Below are 18,515 nucleotides of genomic sequence, written 5' to 3' on the forward strand. Positions count from 1 at the left end.
CAAACTTGATTTTAGAATAAAATGTGCGACGATTATGCGAGAAAACATGGTATATCATTCTCAAGGTTATTTCACATTCAAGGACACCTAATATTACTGATGATCCTAAATTATAGCACATCTCATTCTTAGATTGCAGTGTGCATTAAAATGGGCTTTTACGTTTTCTTTATACCACACAATTTCTTCTAGTGTTGGGCCGATTCCTAAAATATACCGATTCCGATTCCATTTTCGGTTCTTAAATTAAAGGGTCGATTATTCGATTCAGATTCCGATTCCTTAATTTTTATCTGACATTGTTCAACAGAGTAATATACTCAAAAAAAAAAAAAGGTTGATTATGATTTTAAAAATGTAATTGCGTTGTGTTTCAGTTTCTGTGCAGAAATTAAAATTATATACAGCTTATATAATGTTAAAAAGCATGTTCATTACCATCAAGTTATGGTACCTTGAATTTCTAGGACAATTTGGCCTTTTAACCTTTCATATAGTTAGACGAAACACGTGTTCAAACACTGCCAATAATCAAAGATGTCTAATGACGTAAATTGTAAATAATGTTATAACTTAACCAACTTTAGATACCTAACATTATCAACTCAATTAATTTATTGTAAAAAAAGAGGGTTTGTACGGTTAGGTTAAGAATTTTATTTTCAAGCACAACTAAATAATGATCCAAATAAAATGACAATATAACCTCGTTTTTACTTATTTCAAGGGACATGGGCGAAAAAAAATAAAAAGAGAAAATGTAAAAATAAAACTTTATTATCTCATTATGATGGAAACAAATATGCACCACACTAAAATAAAATGTCAGAGATGCTTACTTTTTAATATATTAACTATAACTTAATTATCTCACTTGATGAAAAGAATAAATCCATCCAGTCTTGCAGTTCTTCACAACCGTAAAGAGAAAATAATTTTTTTGTTCTTGAGTAAGAAAGATCTGTGCATGTTTAAACATCTCAAAATTTCTACATTTTACTGTGAGATTTTCTTACACCAAACATTTAAACTCTTCAAATAATTGCGTGTTACCATTTAATTCATTCCAGAAATATATCGGAAATAATTCTGTTAAACTAACACAACTACTTTCAAAAGATTGTTTTTGTTTAGTAATAAAAATTTACGAACGTTTCAGCAGCAATGTTTGGAAATTCAGATTTGCCAACTGCCTTTCCAAAACATTTCTAATGTAAAACGAGCATCGCTAAACACGCACAAGAACGCCGATTTACAGCAATATGGTTATGTTGCTTTTAAACTTATTTTAATATGGTCGCAGTAATCCTCTGTGAATTTTGGTAAAATCTCTTTAAAAATTATTTTATTTATAATTATTTAAAGTTTAAAGTGCAGAGATGTGAAACATCTAAATTTCACGTTCACGTCACCAAAGATTTGGTTCATGGCCGTATTGTTTACCATGGGAGGTAGCACAAACAAAAAATTAGTTTGTTTACAATGGCAAACGTAGCTGCCATGATCAAATAGTTAACGTTTAGAAAATAAAATTTACATTATTTTATTTAAACATTGATGGTTTTGTCTAATTATTTTTGAAGGTTTACTATTAAATGCAGTGCTGCTGCAACGCAATTTCCGAAAAATGCTTTCGCTTAAAGTGGGAAAGTAGATACCGATTTTACTGTAGGGAAAATGGCGGTGCAAGTAAATAAATACGTTAATTACCAAAATTCGTAAATCTCAGTTCCGTAAAAAATATTTAATTATGTAGTTTAAAAATTATAATTGCATACATTTAAATATTTTCTTACGTTGCGTAGGAGATGTAGTTTGCAAACTTACAAAAACAAAGCAGGAATCTGTCATGGTAGATTCCAAAACCATTGTATTCTGAATCCCGCGATTATAGTGGAATCGGTGGAACCGACCGATTCCGGAATTGGAATGGACCCATCACTAATTTCTTCTATTAGCACTGTCCTTGTTTTTTGGTTGTGCTCTGATGACAGATGCATGCCATACAGTGCAAATGTTTCAGACACAAATTTGTAAAGTAACAAAAATTTGTTTAATGTCCGGCTAGCTCAAAATTAGGTGATAGAGTGAACATACAGGTTGGTATCAGGTTACGAAGTAATTCATATGCAATGTTTGATGTATTACCTGTTTTTCTTATTCATGTAAAAATCACAATATATTCTGCACAACACAACAAAAATGTAAATGTACATCCAGTAAAGATAAATCACGGAGCCATCGCCCGAACACGGCCTGCTCGGCCCGGTGTTCGAACAACGACCGCTCGGCCTGGTGCTCAGACAATGACTAACCGTACAACCTTCCTTCCCTTTGTGTGGGCAGTGTCCTGGGCTCGCTGACGTAATTCTCAGCCAATGACGGCGCATGGCAACAGAAACTTCCACAAAATTCTGAAATCTGTTCCCAAGACCCAGCAATTTTGTCTCTCTCACACTCCCATGACCATGACTCAAACGACTAGCATGTAAAACAAAGCCTTGGTCGTGGACAAAGCGAAGGAGAATTACGTCAGCACGTCTTCCCACTAAGGGTGAGCGAATAGTGGATTTTGATGGTCGAATATTTTCGAATCGAATAGTAAAATTTTTGAATAGAATGCGAATAGTTTCAAAGTCGAATAGTTGTAATATATATATATATATATACAGGAAAGCTTCACTATAAAGAACAAAAAGGGACCGAAAAATAGTTGAGTTTGTTATACTGAAGTTCTTTATACTGAAACATAAGCATTGTTATAAATATGTATACCGATAAACACATGAAACACCTTAAGTGTACTAAGGTTCAGTATCTGTCATTAGTCTATGGCCGCTTGAAGAACCTGTTCACATACTCTCTGCTGATGCTTTATTTATGGTCAGGAGACACGTTGTAGGCAGAGCTGCCAACCTCAAATCACACCCATCGGTAATGACAATTATATGAAAAAAGTATGCGTAAATCATGCACGATAAATTTTTCCTGAGGAATTATGACACACACAAGATAAAACAAGGACAAGAATATGCAAAAAAAAATTAAAAATATAGGCTTATGTATATGAATAGAATGAAAATTAATGAATAAAAAAAAACTATTTAAACAATACAATCATCTGAATATGTAAGATTGTCAATAATTTTACAGGAAATTTTCAACCTTGCAATTCAAAGTATTCAAAGTTATACTTTTGAACAACTGTCTTTTTATTTGCTTCTTTTATCCTGGTTGGATAAGAACCGTCTTATAAACAAACATAAGAACTTGTAAACAATAACTCTGCGTTCGTTACTTTCGTTTCTTCAGATGTAGCGAAAAAACTAAATGGATTTATTGCACTTCATGACTATAAAAAGATCCGCATGTTTCTTTGATTCAATATGCCGTCTACAGTCATCCCTTCCACCATGTGCAATCGAAAAGTCACACGTGCATACATTAAAATAGATTGGTGTTCCAAAACATTTGAAGACAAGCATGGCCATTCTTTTGAATAGTTAGATCTTAGGTCGAAAGTTTTGAAGAATTGCGTTCTTTTTTTTCTCTCCCAGATACACTTTTGTTCTGTCACACGCTTCATTTCTACAACCAGCCCTGAAGAACACAACACTATTGAAAAACGTAAAAAATTTCACGTTTGTAGACACGACAAAAACACTATGATGAAAAAAAAAATGACTTTCAAAAAATAAATTAAAACAACACAGGTTAGCAAAAGTACCGTACAAAAATTATCGTGATGTAAGTAGCCAACAAACGAAAAGTCCAAGAATATGTACTAGTTGTATCGTACAACGGACGTAATACCATCCCATTATTATTTCAAAACACGAGAATTAATCTACTTATTTCGACAGTACATGCCACATGCGGACACATACTAGTTCCGTTATTTGCGCAAACACGTGATGTATTCGAACTGCGTTCATGAAACAGGGCAGCAGAAACGGAATTTTTTCCGTTACAGTGCAGCACAAAGCCTTGTTTCCGTAATAAACCAGCGATGTTCCGTAATACCGTGTTAAATCCGTAATAATTACAGAAAATCCGAAATGGTTGGCAGCTCTGTAGTAGGTTATGTTTTTGTTTACGTACACGCTGTTACGTTTGAATAAGAAAATTAAAAATAAAGTCCAAGTTTTTGGATGGTAATTTTTTTCAAAATTTGCCTCAAGTTTGTTCATTCAAGTGAATATTTTTGTTTCAGGAAGAAACAGACAGTCGTAAAATTCGTGAAGATGAAATAAAATTCCAGGTTTTATATACGTTTTTGGCGGGACCAAACAATGAGTTCGGTTAAGTAAAGTGTTCGTTTAACTGAAGTTCGTTGTACTGGTGCATATCTCTCTCTCTCTCTCACTCACTCACTCACTCACTCACTCACTCACTCACTCACTCACTCTCTCACTCACTCTCTCTCACTCTCTCTCTCACTCACTCACTCACTCACTCTCTCTCTCTCTCTCTCTCTGTGTGTGTGTGTGTGTATTATATGTTACCACGCTGAACAATGGCAGGTTTTCATATATTTAGTTTATACAAGATATATTCTGGGAATGAAACCACAAAAAAAAAAGTTCACTTAGTATTTTTAAGAGTAACAGTGAAATTCCGTTACAACGTACTTCAGAATAACGTATATTTCAGGTCAACGTATGATTTTAAATTCCCGCTCAAAACACCAATGTAAACAATATAAAAATATTTCACTTTAACATTAAAAACGTATCCTACCTTTCAATACAACGACCATTCTTTTCCAGTTACAGTAAAACCTTTATTGTTGCGACCCCATTTATTGCGACCACCTCTCTATTACAACCTGATTTCGAGGAACCGTGAAAAAATTGCCGAAAATCCGAACAAAATCGGACAGAAAATAAGTTTCTTGTGGTGAGTAGCGTGTTACTGCGTTTATCTTGCCGAGTGCTGTACTGCCGTAGGCAGCGCATATATAAAAATAGATACCACTTCCTGTCGACCGCTGTCAGCGCTTAACAACCCCCATTCCACGTCCCTTTGCCAGCAGGGTGCAGATGAAGGTTTTTGTGGCAACGTGTTTGGGCGATTCCAGAAAAAGTGGTCCTAAGTACGTAAGAATGAAAAAGTATCTAATTTTAATCATTCCATAGTCAAATTGTAGCTAAAGGCTGATACTTTTTAGCATTAGCAATGCATTTTGAGAATACCATGAGTATAGTTGTGTTTTTACCAAATTAAAGAGTGATTTCATATGCGTGTAACATTGTATTCCACATTTCCTGACTTTAAAATCCTTCAAACATTGGCTTAATACAATTAAATATGAACTTTTCACTTGTTAGACACAAACATTATCCTATGCTTGATCATGATAATATGGTTTGCAAAATTTGTGTACTGAAAAAATGATAATTGTGAAGTAGAAACCAAAGTTAGTGTAAATACTGTGTCACACACGTAACAAAAAAGTATAAAAATATCTATAACAATAGAAATATATGAAAAAACAATTTGTAATCCTATATTTATAGCTAGATACACATAAAGATGATAATCTAAAAATACAGTTATTATAAGGCGAAACTTTTTTTTATGATATAAATTAAACTGTCACACACGTAACAAATATTGTTACGTGTGTGAAACGAGAACAATTTATTTTATGTTATTTTCATAACACTTTGATGTACTTTTAAATGTCAAGTTGGCAGTTGAGATGTAGAGTATTAAAAAAATAAAACAGTATATACAATTTTTACACATTTATAATTAATAGCCTTAACAATAATACTCCTATTATTTAAATTACAGGTGGTTCTAATTATGTTTTCAACCAGTCATTCACAATTTGTTAACATTAAATTATAATGATAAGAAATATAATGGTTACTTCCTTAAACACACAATTATTCATTTTGGAGGGAAACAACCAATTGTTTTTATTTATTGTGTTATGAGTGGGGCAGAGAGAGTATCTTTAGGCTCAAGACTGTGACAATGTTATAATTTTATATAGAAGTTGTAACTGTTGTTAATATGAATCCTGAAGTATCAGAAGAATCACATAAAGTGCCTATGACTAGTGCAGAAAGAATCAGAAAGTTCAGAAAAAAGAGGAAAGATGACATAACCTACAAAGCAAGTGAGAGTAAAAGAGTGGAAACCATAAGAAAATCAAGAATTGCAAGCATGTCATCAGCTGAGAAGAAGCGTTACCGGGCTGCATCTGCAGAAAGAAAACGTTTGAGCAGATAAAGACAACGTAAAAATATATTGCCCGGAAGTTCAGAGAATAGTCGCCGTGGCAACTGTGAAACACCTCTACTCAAAAGTAAGCCTTTCAAAACTCCCCAGTCATTAGGGAAAGCTGTGAGGAGATGTTTGCGAACATTACCACATTCTCCATCAAAAAAAGTAGCAGTTGTGTCTGGACTTGCCAACCGTTTGGGTTTAAAGTTACAAACTAAAATGGAATGTACTCTTACACCTGATCATACTAATTCTTTTGTGAAGAAACAAGTGACTGATTTCTTCAGAAGACCTGACATTGTGTATACTATGCCGGGAATGAAAGATGAAATTGTAATTTGGGAAAATGGCAAGAAAGAACGTTTCAGAAAATTGTATTTAACTATGTATCTTAGGGGAGCTTATGCTATTTTCAGAAAGGAACATGTAGAAGACGAGACAATATCATTTTCAACATTTGGTTCACTAAGGCCAAAAAATGTATTTCTTTTGAAGGACACTCCAGCTGACCAGTGCAAATGCAAGCATCATGAAAACTTCAGGCTACAACTTAAAGGGTTAAAAATTGAATATGATGGTTCCTTTTGGGATAAAATAATTTGCAACTCTGACACTTTAACAGCTCCATGTTGGAATGGATTATGTAGTGATTGTTGTGATGGTAAGAAGCTGTCAATTATGTTTGAAGACATTGATAAATCAGTCCAGGTTTCATGGAGATATTGGGAAAAAAATGATAATGGCCACATAGTAAAGGCAGTGAAAGTGGGTTGTGCAGGTGAACTAATAAAGGAAATTTTGGAAGTTCTGCCTAGGTTTCGAGAACATGTCAAAATCAAGCGCATACAAAGTGAAGCGTTTGAAAATGATAAGAAAACTTGTAGAGTTCTACAAGTTGATTTTGCAATGGCATATTCGTGTGAGTACCAAAATGAGATTCAGTCTGCTTTATGGTCGCGTGAAAGTGTGTAGCTGTTCACTGCTGCTTTATTTCAGGGAAACAAATGTACAAAAACTTTCCTTATCTGCTCTGACACCAAAGACAAAGGAAAAGATACTGTGTATTGCTTCATAAATGAGTTGTACGACTTAATTTTTGCAACTCCAAACACAATTAATGAATATGAACAGATTATATTTAGTGATGGGCCATCATCTGAGTTCAAAAATAAATTTATGGTAAAGTTACTAACAGATTTAACACATAAGTTTGCCAAAAACTTTACATGGAAATATTTTGGTACTAGCCATGGAAAAGGAGTTGTGGATGGAGTCGGAGGAAGAGCTAAATCGCTAGTAAGGCAAAAATCCATGAGTAAAGCTGAAAATTTTGTAATACAGAGTTCTTCAGAATTTGCCAGCGCTGCTTCTCAACTCATGCCTTCAAAAACAGTGCTTCGTATTAGCCAAAGTGAGATAGACAGTTTAATCAAAACCGTCACACCATGGTCAGCAGTCAGTGCAGTCACGGTATCCAGAAGATTCATGTTGTTAAAAGTGATGTTGATGGTAAAGTTTCCTTTTTCCATTCAAACTCAGATAAGCATCCTAGTTTTGTTGTAAATAATGACATTCATGATGTGAATGATGAAATGTTAAGCTTAAATAAAGGAGATTGGTGTAAAGTAATTTATGATAACAATTTTTTCCCAGACGAAGTGCTCAACATCTCTCATTCTGAGATTCAAGTAAGTGTAATGATTCCTTCAGGAAACTACTGGAAGTGGCCTTCGAAACCAGACATTTTGTTTTATAAAATGGCCAATGTGAAGAAGAGTCTGGCTCCACCAGAAGTAACTGGATCACGAGGATAATTTAAATTTATTGATTTTTGAAGTACTGTACCATATTTATTAATATTGTGAAATGCTTATGATAGGTTATTTGTATGTTTGCTGTTTGTGAAGTAGTATACATATATATGTTTAGTATTTTTAATAAATAAATTGTTCTAGGAACTGTTTCAGGTAAATAAGTATGAGACAGCCTGCATATGTTTACTATCAAATGTTAAAACTAGTGATGGGTCGAGTCACCCTATTTCAGCATCGAGTCGAGTTCGAGTTAAACAAAGAAATTTATCTTCGAGTCGAGCTCGAGTCGAACTCATAGAAATTTGTCTTCGAGTCGAACTCGAGCCGAACTCATGGAAATTTGTTGAGATGAGTCAAACTTAGCGAGGTTCAAGTGGCAGAATGATGAGCGAAATAAATATAAGTTAAATATTTCTCAATATAATATATGTAGTTAAATATGAAAACTTTGAATTATTGGTTTCCCTACACATTTTGATTTTTGTATTTTTTTTTTTAATCTTCATACTGACGCTTTAAGTGAAAATGCACATCCAAGTGACGAATCAGACGTGAATTTGATGATGACTGAGTCTTGTATTTTTTGCAGCACTTGCATTTAGCTGTCTGATTTTTCAAAAAATTCCCAAATCTCTGCTTTTGATTTCTATTCGTCACTTTTTGACGTCCCAGGCCGTACAAACATATCTATTCCACTAATACTAAACCGTTTATGATTAATACGACGCCGGCGAAGCAAACTCAAGTGTAAAAATAAACTTCAGCAGCCTCAATTTTCCGTTCGGCCATGGAAAACTGGTTGGAGATTTCAATTATTGTTGATATCAATTTGCCAAAGTGGCAACATTCCCTGGCTGTATGATGACTTACGTAGGCCATTGGCCCGGAGTTAAAATGGCGGCTATCTAGTGTTTAGCAGTAAATATTATTTACTTCCAAAGCTGCCCAAATATTAACGTGGTCTTGTTCATGACTGAATCTAGAGAACATTTTTTAAATTCCGTTATAGTTAAATAAAGGTATTTTGTTGTAGTTATAAATATTAAGTGCATATTGAAGGATGGGATACACTGTTTGCGGTTACACACGATCAAAAATAAATAATCGTCCGACTTCGTTTTCAAGGTTTTCAGTGTTGGATCAGAGGTTTTCCACTAGGTAGGCCTAAATAATACATTATATTTTATTTTAAAGTGCATGGTTTCGGATAAGTACCTACCTTCACTATTGGAAATTGTGCAACATTATAGTCGAGCCAAAAACTAAACTTTGACGAGACTCGAGGACACGATCTTAATCAACTCGGTTTTCGAGTCGAGTTTAGTTTCGCCGGCTCGACTCGACTCGCTCGATTTTTCGAGTCTCGACCCATCACTAGTTAAAACATTTCATAAACCTTCTAAATGAATGTATGATTCATCTGAGTATTTGGTTTTAATAAGGGAATTAAATTTTGCTGATAACTTTGGTCACATACGTAACAGATGTTTGTCACACACGTAACATCAATACATGAGTTTATTGTGAAAGTACTAAGAAAGCAATGTGTTTCATGTTACAGTCTATATTAGTCCATATAGTGGACTACATCACTATAATTTTTATTTTTATTTTATGCAATAAGATTCAGAGTAAAAATGTAACTTTCATAAGAGTGTAAGATATTTCAAAATCTCGGAGTCACACACGTAACAAAAAGTAAAATCCTTTAAAAAATACTTAGAAATTTATTTAATCTGTTCCAAGCATCAAGTTTTGAACAAGAAAGCAACAATCTTAAATGTAAAAAGTTAAAATCAAACACAAAAATTGTCCTCCAAAAGTCACACACGTAACACTGGTTTGGTCCGTTTACGTTTAGCTTTTTGCGAGTGTTGTCTAGTGTGGTACGCAGTTAAGGCAAAGCTACCTGCTGGATTTCTCTTGATTTTGATTACTATCGGTTGACAATACACAGCGAACGACTGGATGCACGCCCGCCTCGACTTGTTTTAACTGCCGCAGCGATTTTTATTTTGACAGCTCAAGCAATTATCTTTTCCCGTGGGTTGACAGAAAAAGGTCGCTTCACCCAGCATAAAAAAAAAGGCTACGCCACTTATTCCCCACGCAGGAAACACACTGGCTGCCGTCTGTCTCCCCCGCATTTATCTTTCTTCTAACATTCCATGTCTCACCTCTCACGCCAGCAATAACGAAGCGACCACGCATTGGGCCGTTTTATGCTTTGTTTGGTGACAGCAGCTTGATTTAATTCGGTATATTCCTTTTCATAGGACCCTTGCTATTAAAATACATTTATATTTAAGTTTGAAAGCTTGTAAATTCCTTGCCAGAGACGACTGAACTCGAACTTGGTGTGAAAAGTGACATATTTTGACCCCTCCCTCGCCGCTTTAGTACCCCATTCATAATAGCCCAATTTTACGGGAGAAGGGAGGGTGAAATGAGCATTTTCTCACTGAAGGTTTTTCAAAGCAGAGCGAAGTTGGGGTGTTATAAGGGAGGACACTAGATGGTTTGTGTGTCTGGGAGGGATGAGCTAGCCTTGAAGAATGTTACAGAGGGGAGGGAGGGGTGAGCTCATGCGTCTTGAAGCCGTTGCCGCCAGTCAGCCGGGCAAGCTTAGTGTGCGCCCACTCGCGTTGCAGAACCTACAGCTGCCATAATTTTAAGGGAATTGTCCCATTATTTTTTTGTTATTCTTACATGAACATTATTGGAAGTATTAAAGCCGACACAAAAATAAGCTGTGTGTTAAAATTAACAAATTTTAATGATCTTTCATTTCATTTTTTCTTCTTCTTCTGCTTTTCACATTTTGGTCAAAAGTCCAATTTTTTGATGGTTCCAGAGAATGTATTCGTAAAATCACTGCTTCGTTAAATCCGGGGTTCGTGACATCGGGGTTCTAGTGTATTTAACTACGGCAAGCAGAAAACGTACATGTAAACTAACCAGTAAAAATAAACAGTCTTTTGACATATTTTCTTTAGAGGTGGCCTGTAGGGCGACGGACTTGTCATGAAGGTTTAAGTGGGTTTAAAGCAAAGCCGTCTAGCATTGTGAGTGTCAGCATCCTGCCATTGTACGGCTGGTTTCTTAGAGAGTAGCGGTTTGGGGAGGGAGGGGGGGGGGGTGTGTGTGTTTAAATGAACTCAAAATTTCGGAAAACATCTATTACGACTCCTCCTCTATTACAACCCTATTCCTGGGAACCGTGAGGGGTCGTTTCAGAGAGGTTTGACCGTATCAGGAAAATTTTACATACATAATTGTTACTGTGTTTGCGCAGGGGTTCTTTAATATAAATGTACATTATGATTAATTTTTATTACTTTCAAGAATAGTTAACAAGTATAAAATGTAAAAAAATACTGTCTCAACGATTCATAGAATCATAGTACAGTATAACGCGCCATTCTTCCTCCTCCATGGATCACACACTTTAGTGCACGTGACGATCTAAGCAATCGATTGCTGTTCGCTTCTTCAAGACAATTGTTTTTAGCTGCGCCATCTTTTGGTTATTTGTAGAGCACGTTTTAAAAGTTTTAATTAACGCAGATACAAACATTAAATAAAAATTATATTTTAACTTATATACGAAATAGAAAATCCAATAATATTAATTTATGCAGGTTAAATTTGAACTGTTTGGTGTCACAACATGGCCGACACGCTTTGTGTTGCCATTAAGGTCGGAATGTCACCTGGCACAGCCATGCTTGCGACACACGCTACTAGTGTGGCGCTATGGTTATCTATGGATGCTAGGTTTGTTTACGTTTGACGTGGCGCGAGGCAAACAATATTGTTGATTGAATATTTTTATCAGGATGGATGGCCAAAAAGATAAAAATAAACGCAAGCAGTTTGGTTTGAAAGAAAATGTGGAAATTTTGAGAGAAGTTGACAAAGGCAGGAAAAATTTAGATGTGGCACGGTCATTTGGTTTGGTGCCCACTACACAGAAAACAGTAATAAAAGATTGCGAAAAAATTATTAAACTGTACGAACAGTCATCTTTATCTGCTGGTCGCAAGAGACTTCGCCTAGGAGATAACAAGGGAATTCTATCTCCATAAATGTATATACAGTAAACTTTCGATTATCCGGGCCTGGATTATCCGGTTTTTGGGTTATCCGTGCTTGATTTTTTTATGAAGTTGTAAAAAAAAAATGACAAGGTGTAGCTAGGCCGCGACTGCGCTGCGCTTTTTTTTTTTACTGCTGTGTCAGAAAGCTATTTACCTGACCCTTCAGACCCTTGTTCCCCCGCCAATTTGTCACACTTTAAACCAAAAAAGGAATGCCTTGACTGCTGCTTCCGGCTCTACTCCCCCCCCCCCCCCCCCAATGCATACGTAAATTTGACACACAAATGTGTTTTACATTATCACAGTAATGTTCACAACTTTAATGATATTATATTAATAAAAGTGAATTCTTTGTGTGGCGCACTCAACATAGCGGCGGTATCCCTGGTTCCTCCACACAATTAGACAAAGGAAATTTTGTGAGAAAGCTCAGACGCTATTGGAATATTGCATCATTAAAACCTGTAAAGCTACACAAGAAGAGTGCTTGTTTTTTTTTTTTTTTTGCCACGCACACGCACGCAACGAGGTCTCACACACGCCAAAAAGGAACAGGGCTCTCGTACACACGTACACACATGAGGGGGGGGGGAGGCGGAGAGGGGGGTGGTTTAGGAATTTCCCCTCTACCGGCCGAAGCAGCCAGTAACACAATGGCCGGGTTCTTCTTCTTGAAACAGCCGAGCGAGAGAGAGAGACAGAGAGAGAAAGGGAGCATGTTGTTCACCACCAGACACCCATTCATTCTTTCTCGACAGATAGCTGCGAGTTATGGTCCACAGCCCCGGCGCCAGCATAGCCACGGCCCTCTCTCGCATTGCAGCCTTTGTTTACTGCGTGAACCTTTTTTTCCTTCCAACTAACAGTATTTTTCCTTGTTTGAAGATGCCATTTAAATCACTCTTTCTTAGGAAAGAGCCAACAAGGAAGCACTAGTAATAACCAGATTAGTTTAGGATTACTATTTACGTAGTCAAACTGACGGTGCATTTCAAAACTTTCGTAACTTCGAAGGTCTCGTAGTATCCCATACTCGTAGTTATGACTATAAAGTGCATCCTAACTTTAATAGACGGAATTAACAAGAAACAATATCTTGCCGCGCGAGGTAGAAAAATAAAATGCAATAGCTGGAAGGGGGAAAAAAAAGGTGTATAATATTGTGCTGTAGTTCAGACACTTATTTTGTAGTGACCCCGGATAATAGGTCGTTAAAAGGGTGGAAGGAGATACTGAGTTGGGACTGCCGCCTCTCCCTCCCGTAGCAATAAAGGGGACAGGAGAAGGATGGCGGCAACTCAGTGCCAGTATTGTTTACGGTCCAATAAGCTGGGACACGGTATACAAAGCCTTTGCTTGTACTCATAGAATTCTACTGAAGAGACACTCTTTTGCCAGTAAATACACCATTTTTAAGTGGTGAAACGGATTATCCGGGTTTTTTTTATGGGCATTCAATTATTCGGGCATCGGAAGGTCCCAATTAACATGGACAATCGAGAGTTTACTGTATCTGCAAAAATAGTTTAACCCATTTGTCATGTTGTGTTCGACAGATATAAATTTTGTACATGTAGGCCTAGAATTTAGGCTACTGTATTAAGTTCAGTAATTTATTTTTAATTCTTGTTGTTTTACAAATACAGTAGAATCTCGTTATAGCGAGCACGGTAATAGCGAGAGCACGGCTATAACGAGGTATTTTTGAGGAATTAACGGGGTGATCGCGTGAAGCGCGCTTTGGTTATTTGCCTGCTTTATCTTCACCGCTCTCGTTCGGCACTAGACATCTTGCCGTTGACGCCTGTCACATTCTTCAGCCTTCAGGGTGGCCACTCTTCTGGGATAATAAAATTCCTGGTTTTTTCAAGGGTTGTTTTTATCAATATTTGCATACAATTTGTATTTTTGTTACACAAAGCACACACAATATGATGTTTTATTGGCGTTAAACAATAGACAACTTAACTATAGGCTTAAAAATTAAATCAATGAACTTGCTTAAAACAAAACCTACCACCAACAAAAAAATTTATAATCTCACATCACAAAAATTACTTGACACCAAACGCACGTGTTTTGCCCCTCTTGCGTGGCTGGCTAATGCTGTTCTTCCCATCCATGCTACCGATATTGAGTTTAACATTATACAAATTGCAAATAGCGTTTGTCCTGCACTTTGGATCTTTCTCCACCCATTCAAACTCTTCCGTATATTTGTCATTGTATGTGGTGACCGAACTCGTTGACATTTTGATAGTCTGCGCCAATTACATGTTAGATTAAAAAATTCAAAACAACGTACCGCACAACTAAACTTTTAAAAAAACTCGAGAAAAGTATCCGTGATACCGTGACGCAACAACATGAGCGCAAAGTAAAAACAAATATACATACAAAACTAGTGCTACCAACATGCCGTGCGAGAAATTACTACCACCCTACAACAACATTTTCAGCCAAAATGCTGTTGCTTTTGAATACAGAAACATAATAAGTATGGAAGTCTGAATTGTTAACGGTTTCTTACGTACTACAAAAGTTTTTAAATGCAATATGAACAAATTAACTTTCTCAAAATATAGCTCACGAGCATACTGTCGTGCTTCGACGGGTGGTGAACGTGCTCATTTAACAGCCGTATATTTTTGCGATTGTTACTTCATAAAAAAAATTCCCGGTTCTAATAAAAATTCCTGGTTGATTCCAGGTATTCCTGGTTTTTTTAAGAAATACTGGCTATTTCCCGTATTTCCCGATTTCCCAGTTGGCTGGCCACCCTGGCCTTGCAGTCGCCACCTAAGTGCGTGGCTTTAAAAATAGAATCCCGTCCTTTCTTTCCTTTATCAAACTTCCGCTTGGCTTCAAGGCCAAGGTATGCTCGACTCGAATAAACCAAGCATTTGAATATACATATACTTGTACGCATTTCTTATTATTTAGAAAATAGACAAAATATATTTTTTCCCGCCATTAAACATAACAATGTGAACTTTTTTTAAATATAAATGCTCTTAAATAATTTGTTGCGACATTTTCATTAACGAATAATAACATTGTTTATAATTATGTTAGGCCAAAAAAGTCAGAGCCGTCTTTATACTTGTTGCTAATTGATCGCGTTAATAATACACAAATATATATAAACTTGTTTGGAATTATTTTAGTCGTGACACGTTTACAAACACGTCACATTATTTATTTTACTATCATACAAATAGTAGGCACTGCCGTTTTTATTTCCGAATCGCTAGGACAGTTTTCTTGTAACTTTTGTTTCGGTCAGTTGTTGGGGTATCTGTCCGGGAAAGTGGTGGTGATGGTTTGAGTTTAATCCCAAATTTATTTTCTAAAAAAGTTGACAGGTTTCTTTAAATGAAAAAAGTATAGCTTTCAAGCGACTATTTCGTTTGAGGCGTACGTGTGTTGCCGCACTCCTGCTTTTTTGTAAGGAATTAAATCATCACGCTACACTAGCACCACCTGTTAGCAACATCCCGAACCAACATGGCAGCCAGCAGACAGCCTGCATCTACAATAGATAGCAGGACAACGCTGCAACGGCCGCGGGCCAAGTCGAGTAATCGATTGCGGGCTGAGATGCTATACTTACGTGGCGTGGTAGGGTATTCTGGTTATTATGACGCAATCAGTGATCGCATCCGTACTTGTGGGGTATAGTTTTAAAGAGAATTCACACATCTGCTCACAGAAATTAACATTTCGTTAATATAACCTGTTATACAGGTTTAAACACAATTTTTATGCTATTTTCGATTAAGTTTTATTTTTTGGGGGCCAAAATTTGTCCAATTCGGTTATAGCGAGGACACAGTTATAGCGAGAATCAAACCCGGAACCGTGACACCTCGTTATAACGGGACTCTAGTGTATTTGCTTCCAAGCTAATGTAACATTGGATCCCCTACTACTTTATTTTTAAAAATTCAAAAATAATACTTTTTAAAGGTAAATAGATAGACTTTCAGAATAAAGTACTCTCATTACTAAGTATGAAAGTTGAGGCTTTATTGATGTACTTTATAACGAGATTCTACTGTATTAAGGACATGAATTTTTATTTCATATATAATAATATTTAATAATTGTTATCTATGGTTTTTCCTTTCGGTTACCACAATGGAAAAATTTGGATAAAAAAAATGTGTAACATGGGAAATTAATTTCATTGTACTTCAAACATATATGACCGGAAAAACTCCGTGATTAACTTCAATACTCAAAACCAGTATATAAAAAGGTTATCATTGAATAAAATATTTGAAACAGTTAATTTTAACGGTGTTTTAAACGATTAAACCATTCATCAAAAATACAGTAGTCGTTGGCATTACTGCTAACTAAATTCGTTTGGAAATGGAGTCGTGTTTCGTGTTAACGTTTACCGTCTGGCTTGTGAAACAAGTTGGTTTAATGTAGGATGATTTTGGTTTGGTTTTTTCCTTGAAATGAACCTTTTAAAAATACATTGCGGTTATGTTAGTAAAATGTATAAATACTTTGGAAATCACATTAGAAGCTGGTGAAAACCGAAGCTCTTGGAACCACCGCAAGAAATAAAACACAGCCATGTAAATACCGTATTGGTCCAAATATAAGGCGACCATTTTTACATAAACGAGAGATGAGAAAATTGGAAGTCGCCTATTTTCGCACCCAAAACGTCAGCACCGCTAACATTAGTTCCAAGCTGAAAGCTACAGTAGAAACATTGTTAAACAAAATGTTCACGATTTTTTATATTACCTAAAACTTCGTTACCTCACACGGGGAAAACGATAAATCCACCCAATATTGCAGTAATTCACAATTGTTTAAAGTTGAAAATTAAAATATTTGTTCTTGAGTAAAAATGTAAATGTTGAAGCATCTCAAAATGACAACCTTTTATTACACAATTCATATTTGTACTTTGTGTACAATCACGTGTTAACATTTACGGTAATTTAATTTCAGATTTTTAACGGAAATATTTGTACTAAAATATCACAGCTATTTTCAGAACGATTGTTTACGTTTACAAACAGAAAATGTTAAGAAAATTTTGGATGTAATGTTTGGAAATTCACGGCTGCCAACTGTCTTTCCACAATATTTATTTGTTGTAAAATGAACATTGCCGAACATGCACGAAGACGCCATATTTACAGGAATTTGGTACATTGCTTCAAAAGATATTTTAATAATTTCACAGTAATCCACTCTTTATTTATGTAAAAACCTTTCAAACAACATAATTATCATAGATTATTCTTTAAAATTCATAGGACAGACTCTGTCAGAGAGTAATATGGACAAATATTCGCGGTCACGTCACCAAAGTTATTCATGGCCGTATGCTTCACCATGGAAGCTAGCCACTTGTTTTGTTCCGGCAAGCTGCATTTTTTGTTTGCTTTGTTACGTTTAACACACTACTAAATATATTAATACGTAGCTTAAGTGAAACGGAAAGTTAAATGCGGTATACATAAATGCAAAAAGGATTTATCAACACAAAATGTATGTCTAATGAATTTTCACATTAATTTCTACCAAAATTATTTTTACATTTGTTTGGCTCCTGAAACTGCAGGTCGCCTTATATTCGGGCCGATACGGTATTCACAATTTTAAATTTTGCTATTCGACTTACGAATGTGAATAATTCGTCAGTTACTATTCGCAACTATTCGTGTTTACAAATATTCGCACACCCCTACTTCCCACACAAAGAAGCCAGCAAAAAAAAATACTTGAAAAATAAACTTATGAATTATCAATTATGAATTATCAAAACAAAAGCTTTGAACCAGGTGAATTACGTTCACAATATTGACATGGTCAGTTCAAAATTACTTCTAAAAGGAAAAATTTTACATCACTTGATAACCTAACCTGAAATAATTTATACAAATTATTACTGGATTGTCATGGGGAAGGCTGTAATCTGGGTTGTTACAATGTATCTGAAAAATTGTATTTTGTAAAGTAAAATTTGGAATTAAATTGTAGAAATACATTTCCCTGGTGTATTTTATCAAGAGTTACATGTGATATTTTCCAATTGTTTATTTCAAAGAAGATGTAATTGATAAATGCTAACTTGGATTAACCAATTTTGTTAACATTTTGTTTATATAATTTAACTTTAATAAGTTTGGCTCTTTTCACCATTGCACATACTTTCATGGAATTCCTTGTTATTAATAGTGAACAAATGTTACAAATAATTTCTCCTGTGAAATGATAATTGGTGTTTTAACATTTAATTTTTATTTTTTCTGTCAGAAAGACTAACAGTGTAATAATAGGTACTGTCAGTAAACACTATTTTACGGTCTTAGAAAAATCAAGAAATAGA

The 18,515-nt window shown here is 35.4% G+C and overlaps 1 protein-coding gene across 4 annotated transcripts in view; it reads right to left on the reverse strand.

Annotated features, from left to right (window-relative positions):
• The window catches only part of LOC134527243 (ribosome quality control complex subunit TCF25), a 361,743-nt gene that overhangs the window by 163,441 nt on the left and 179,787 nt on the right, over window positions 1–18,515 (reverse strand). The gene's annotated exons all lie outside the window — the stretch shown is intronic.

This window comes from Bacillus rossius, chromosome 1 (genome assembly GCF_032445375.1).
Source record: "Bacillus rossius redtenbacheri isolate Brsri chromosome 1, Brsri_v3, whole genome shotgun sequence".
NCBI classification, from domain to species: domain Eukaryota; kingdom Metazoa; phylum Arthropoda; class Insecta; order Phasmatodea; family Bacillidae; genus Bacillus; species Bacillus rossius.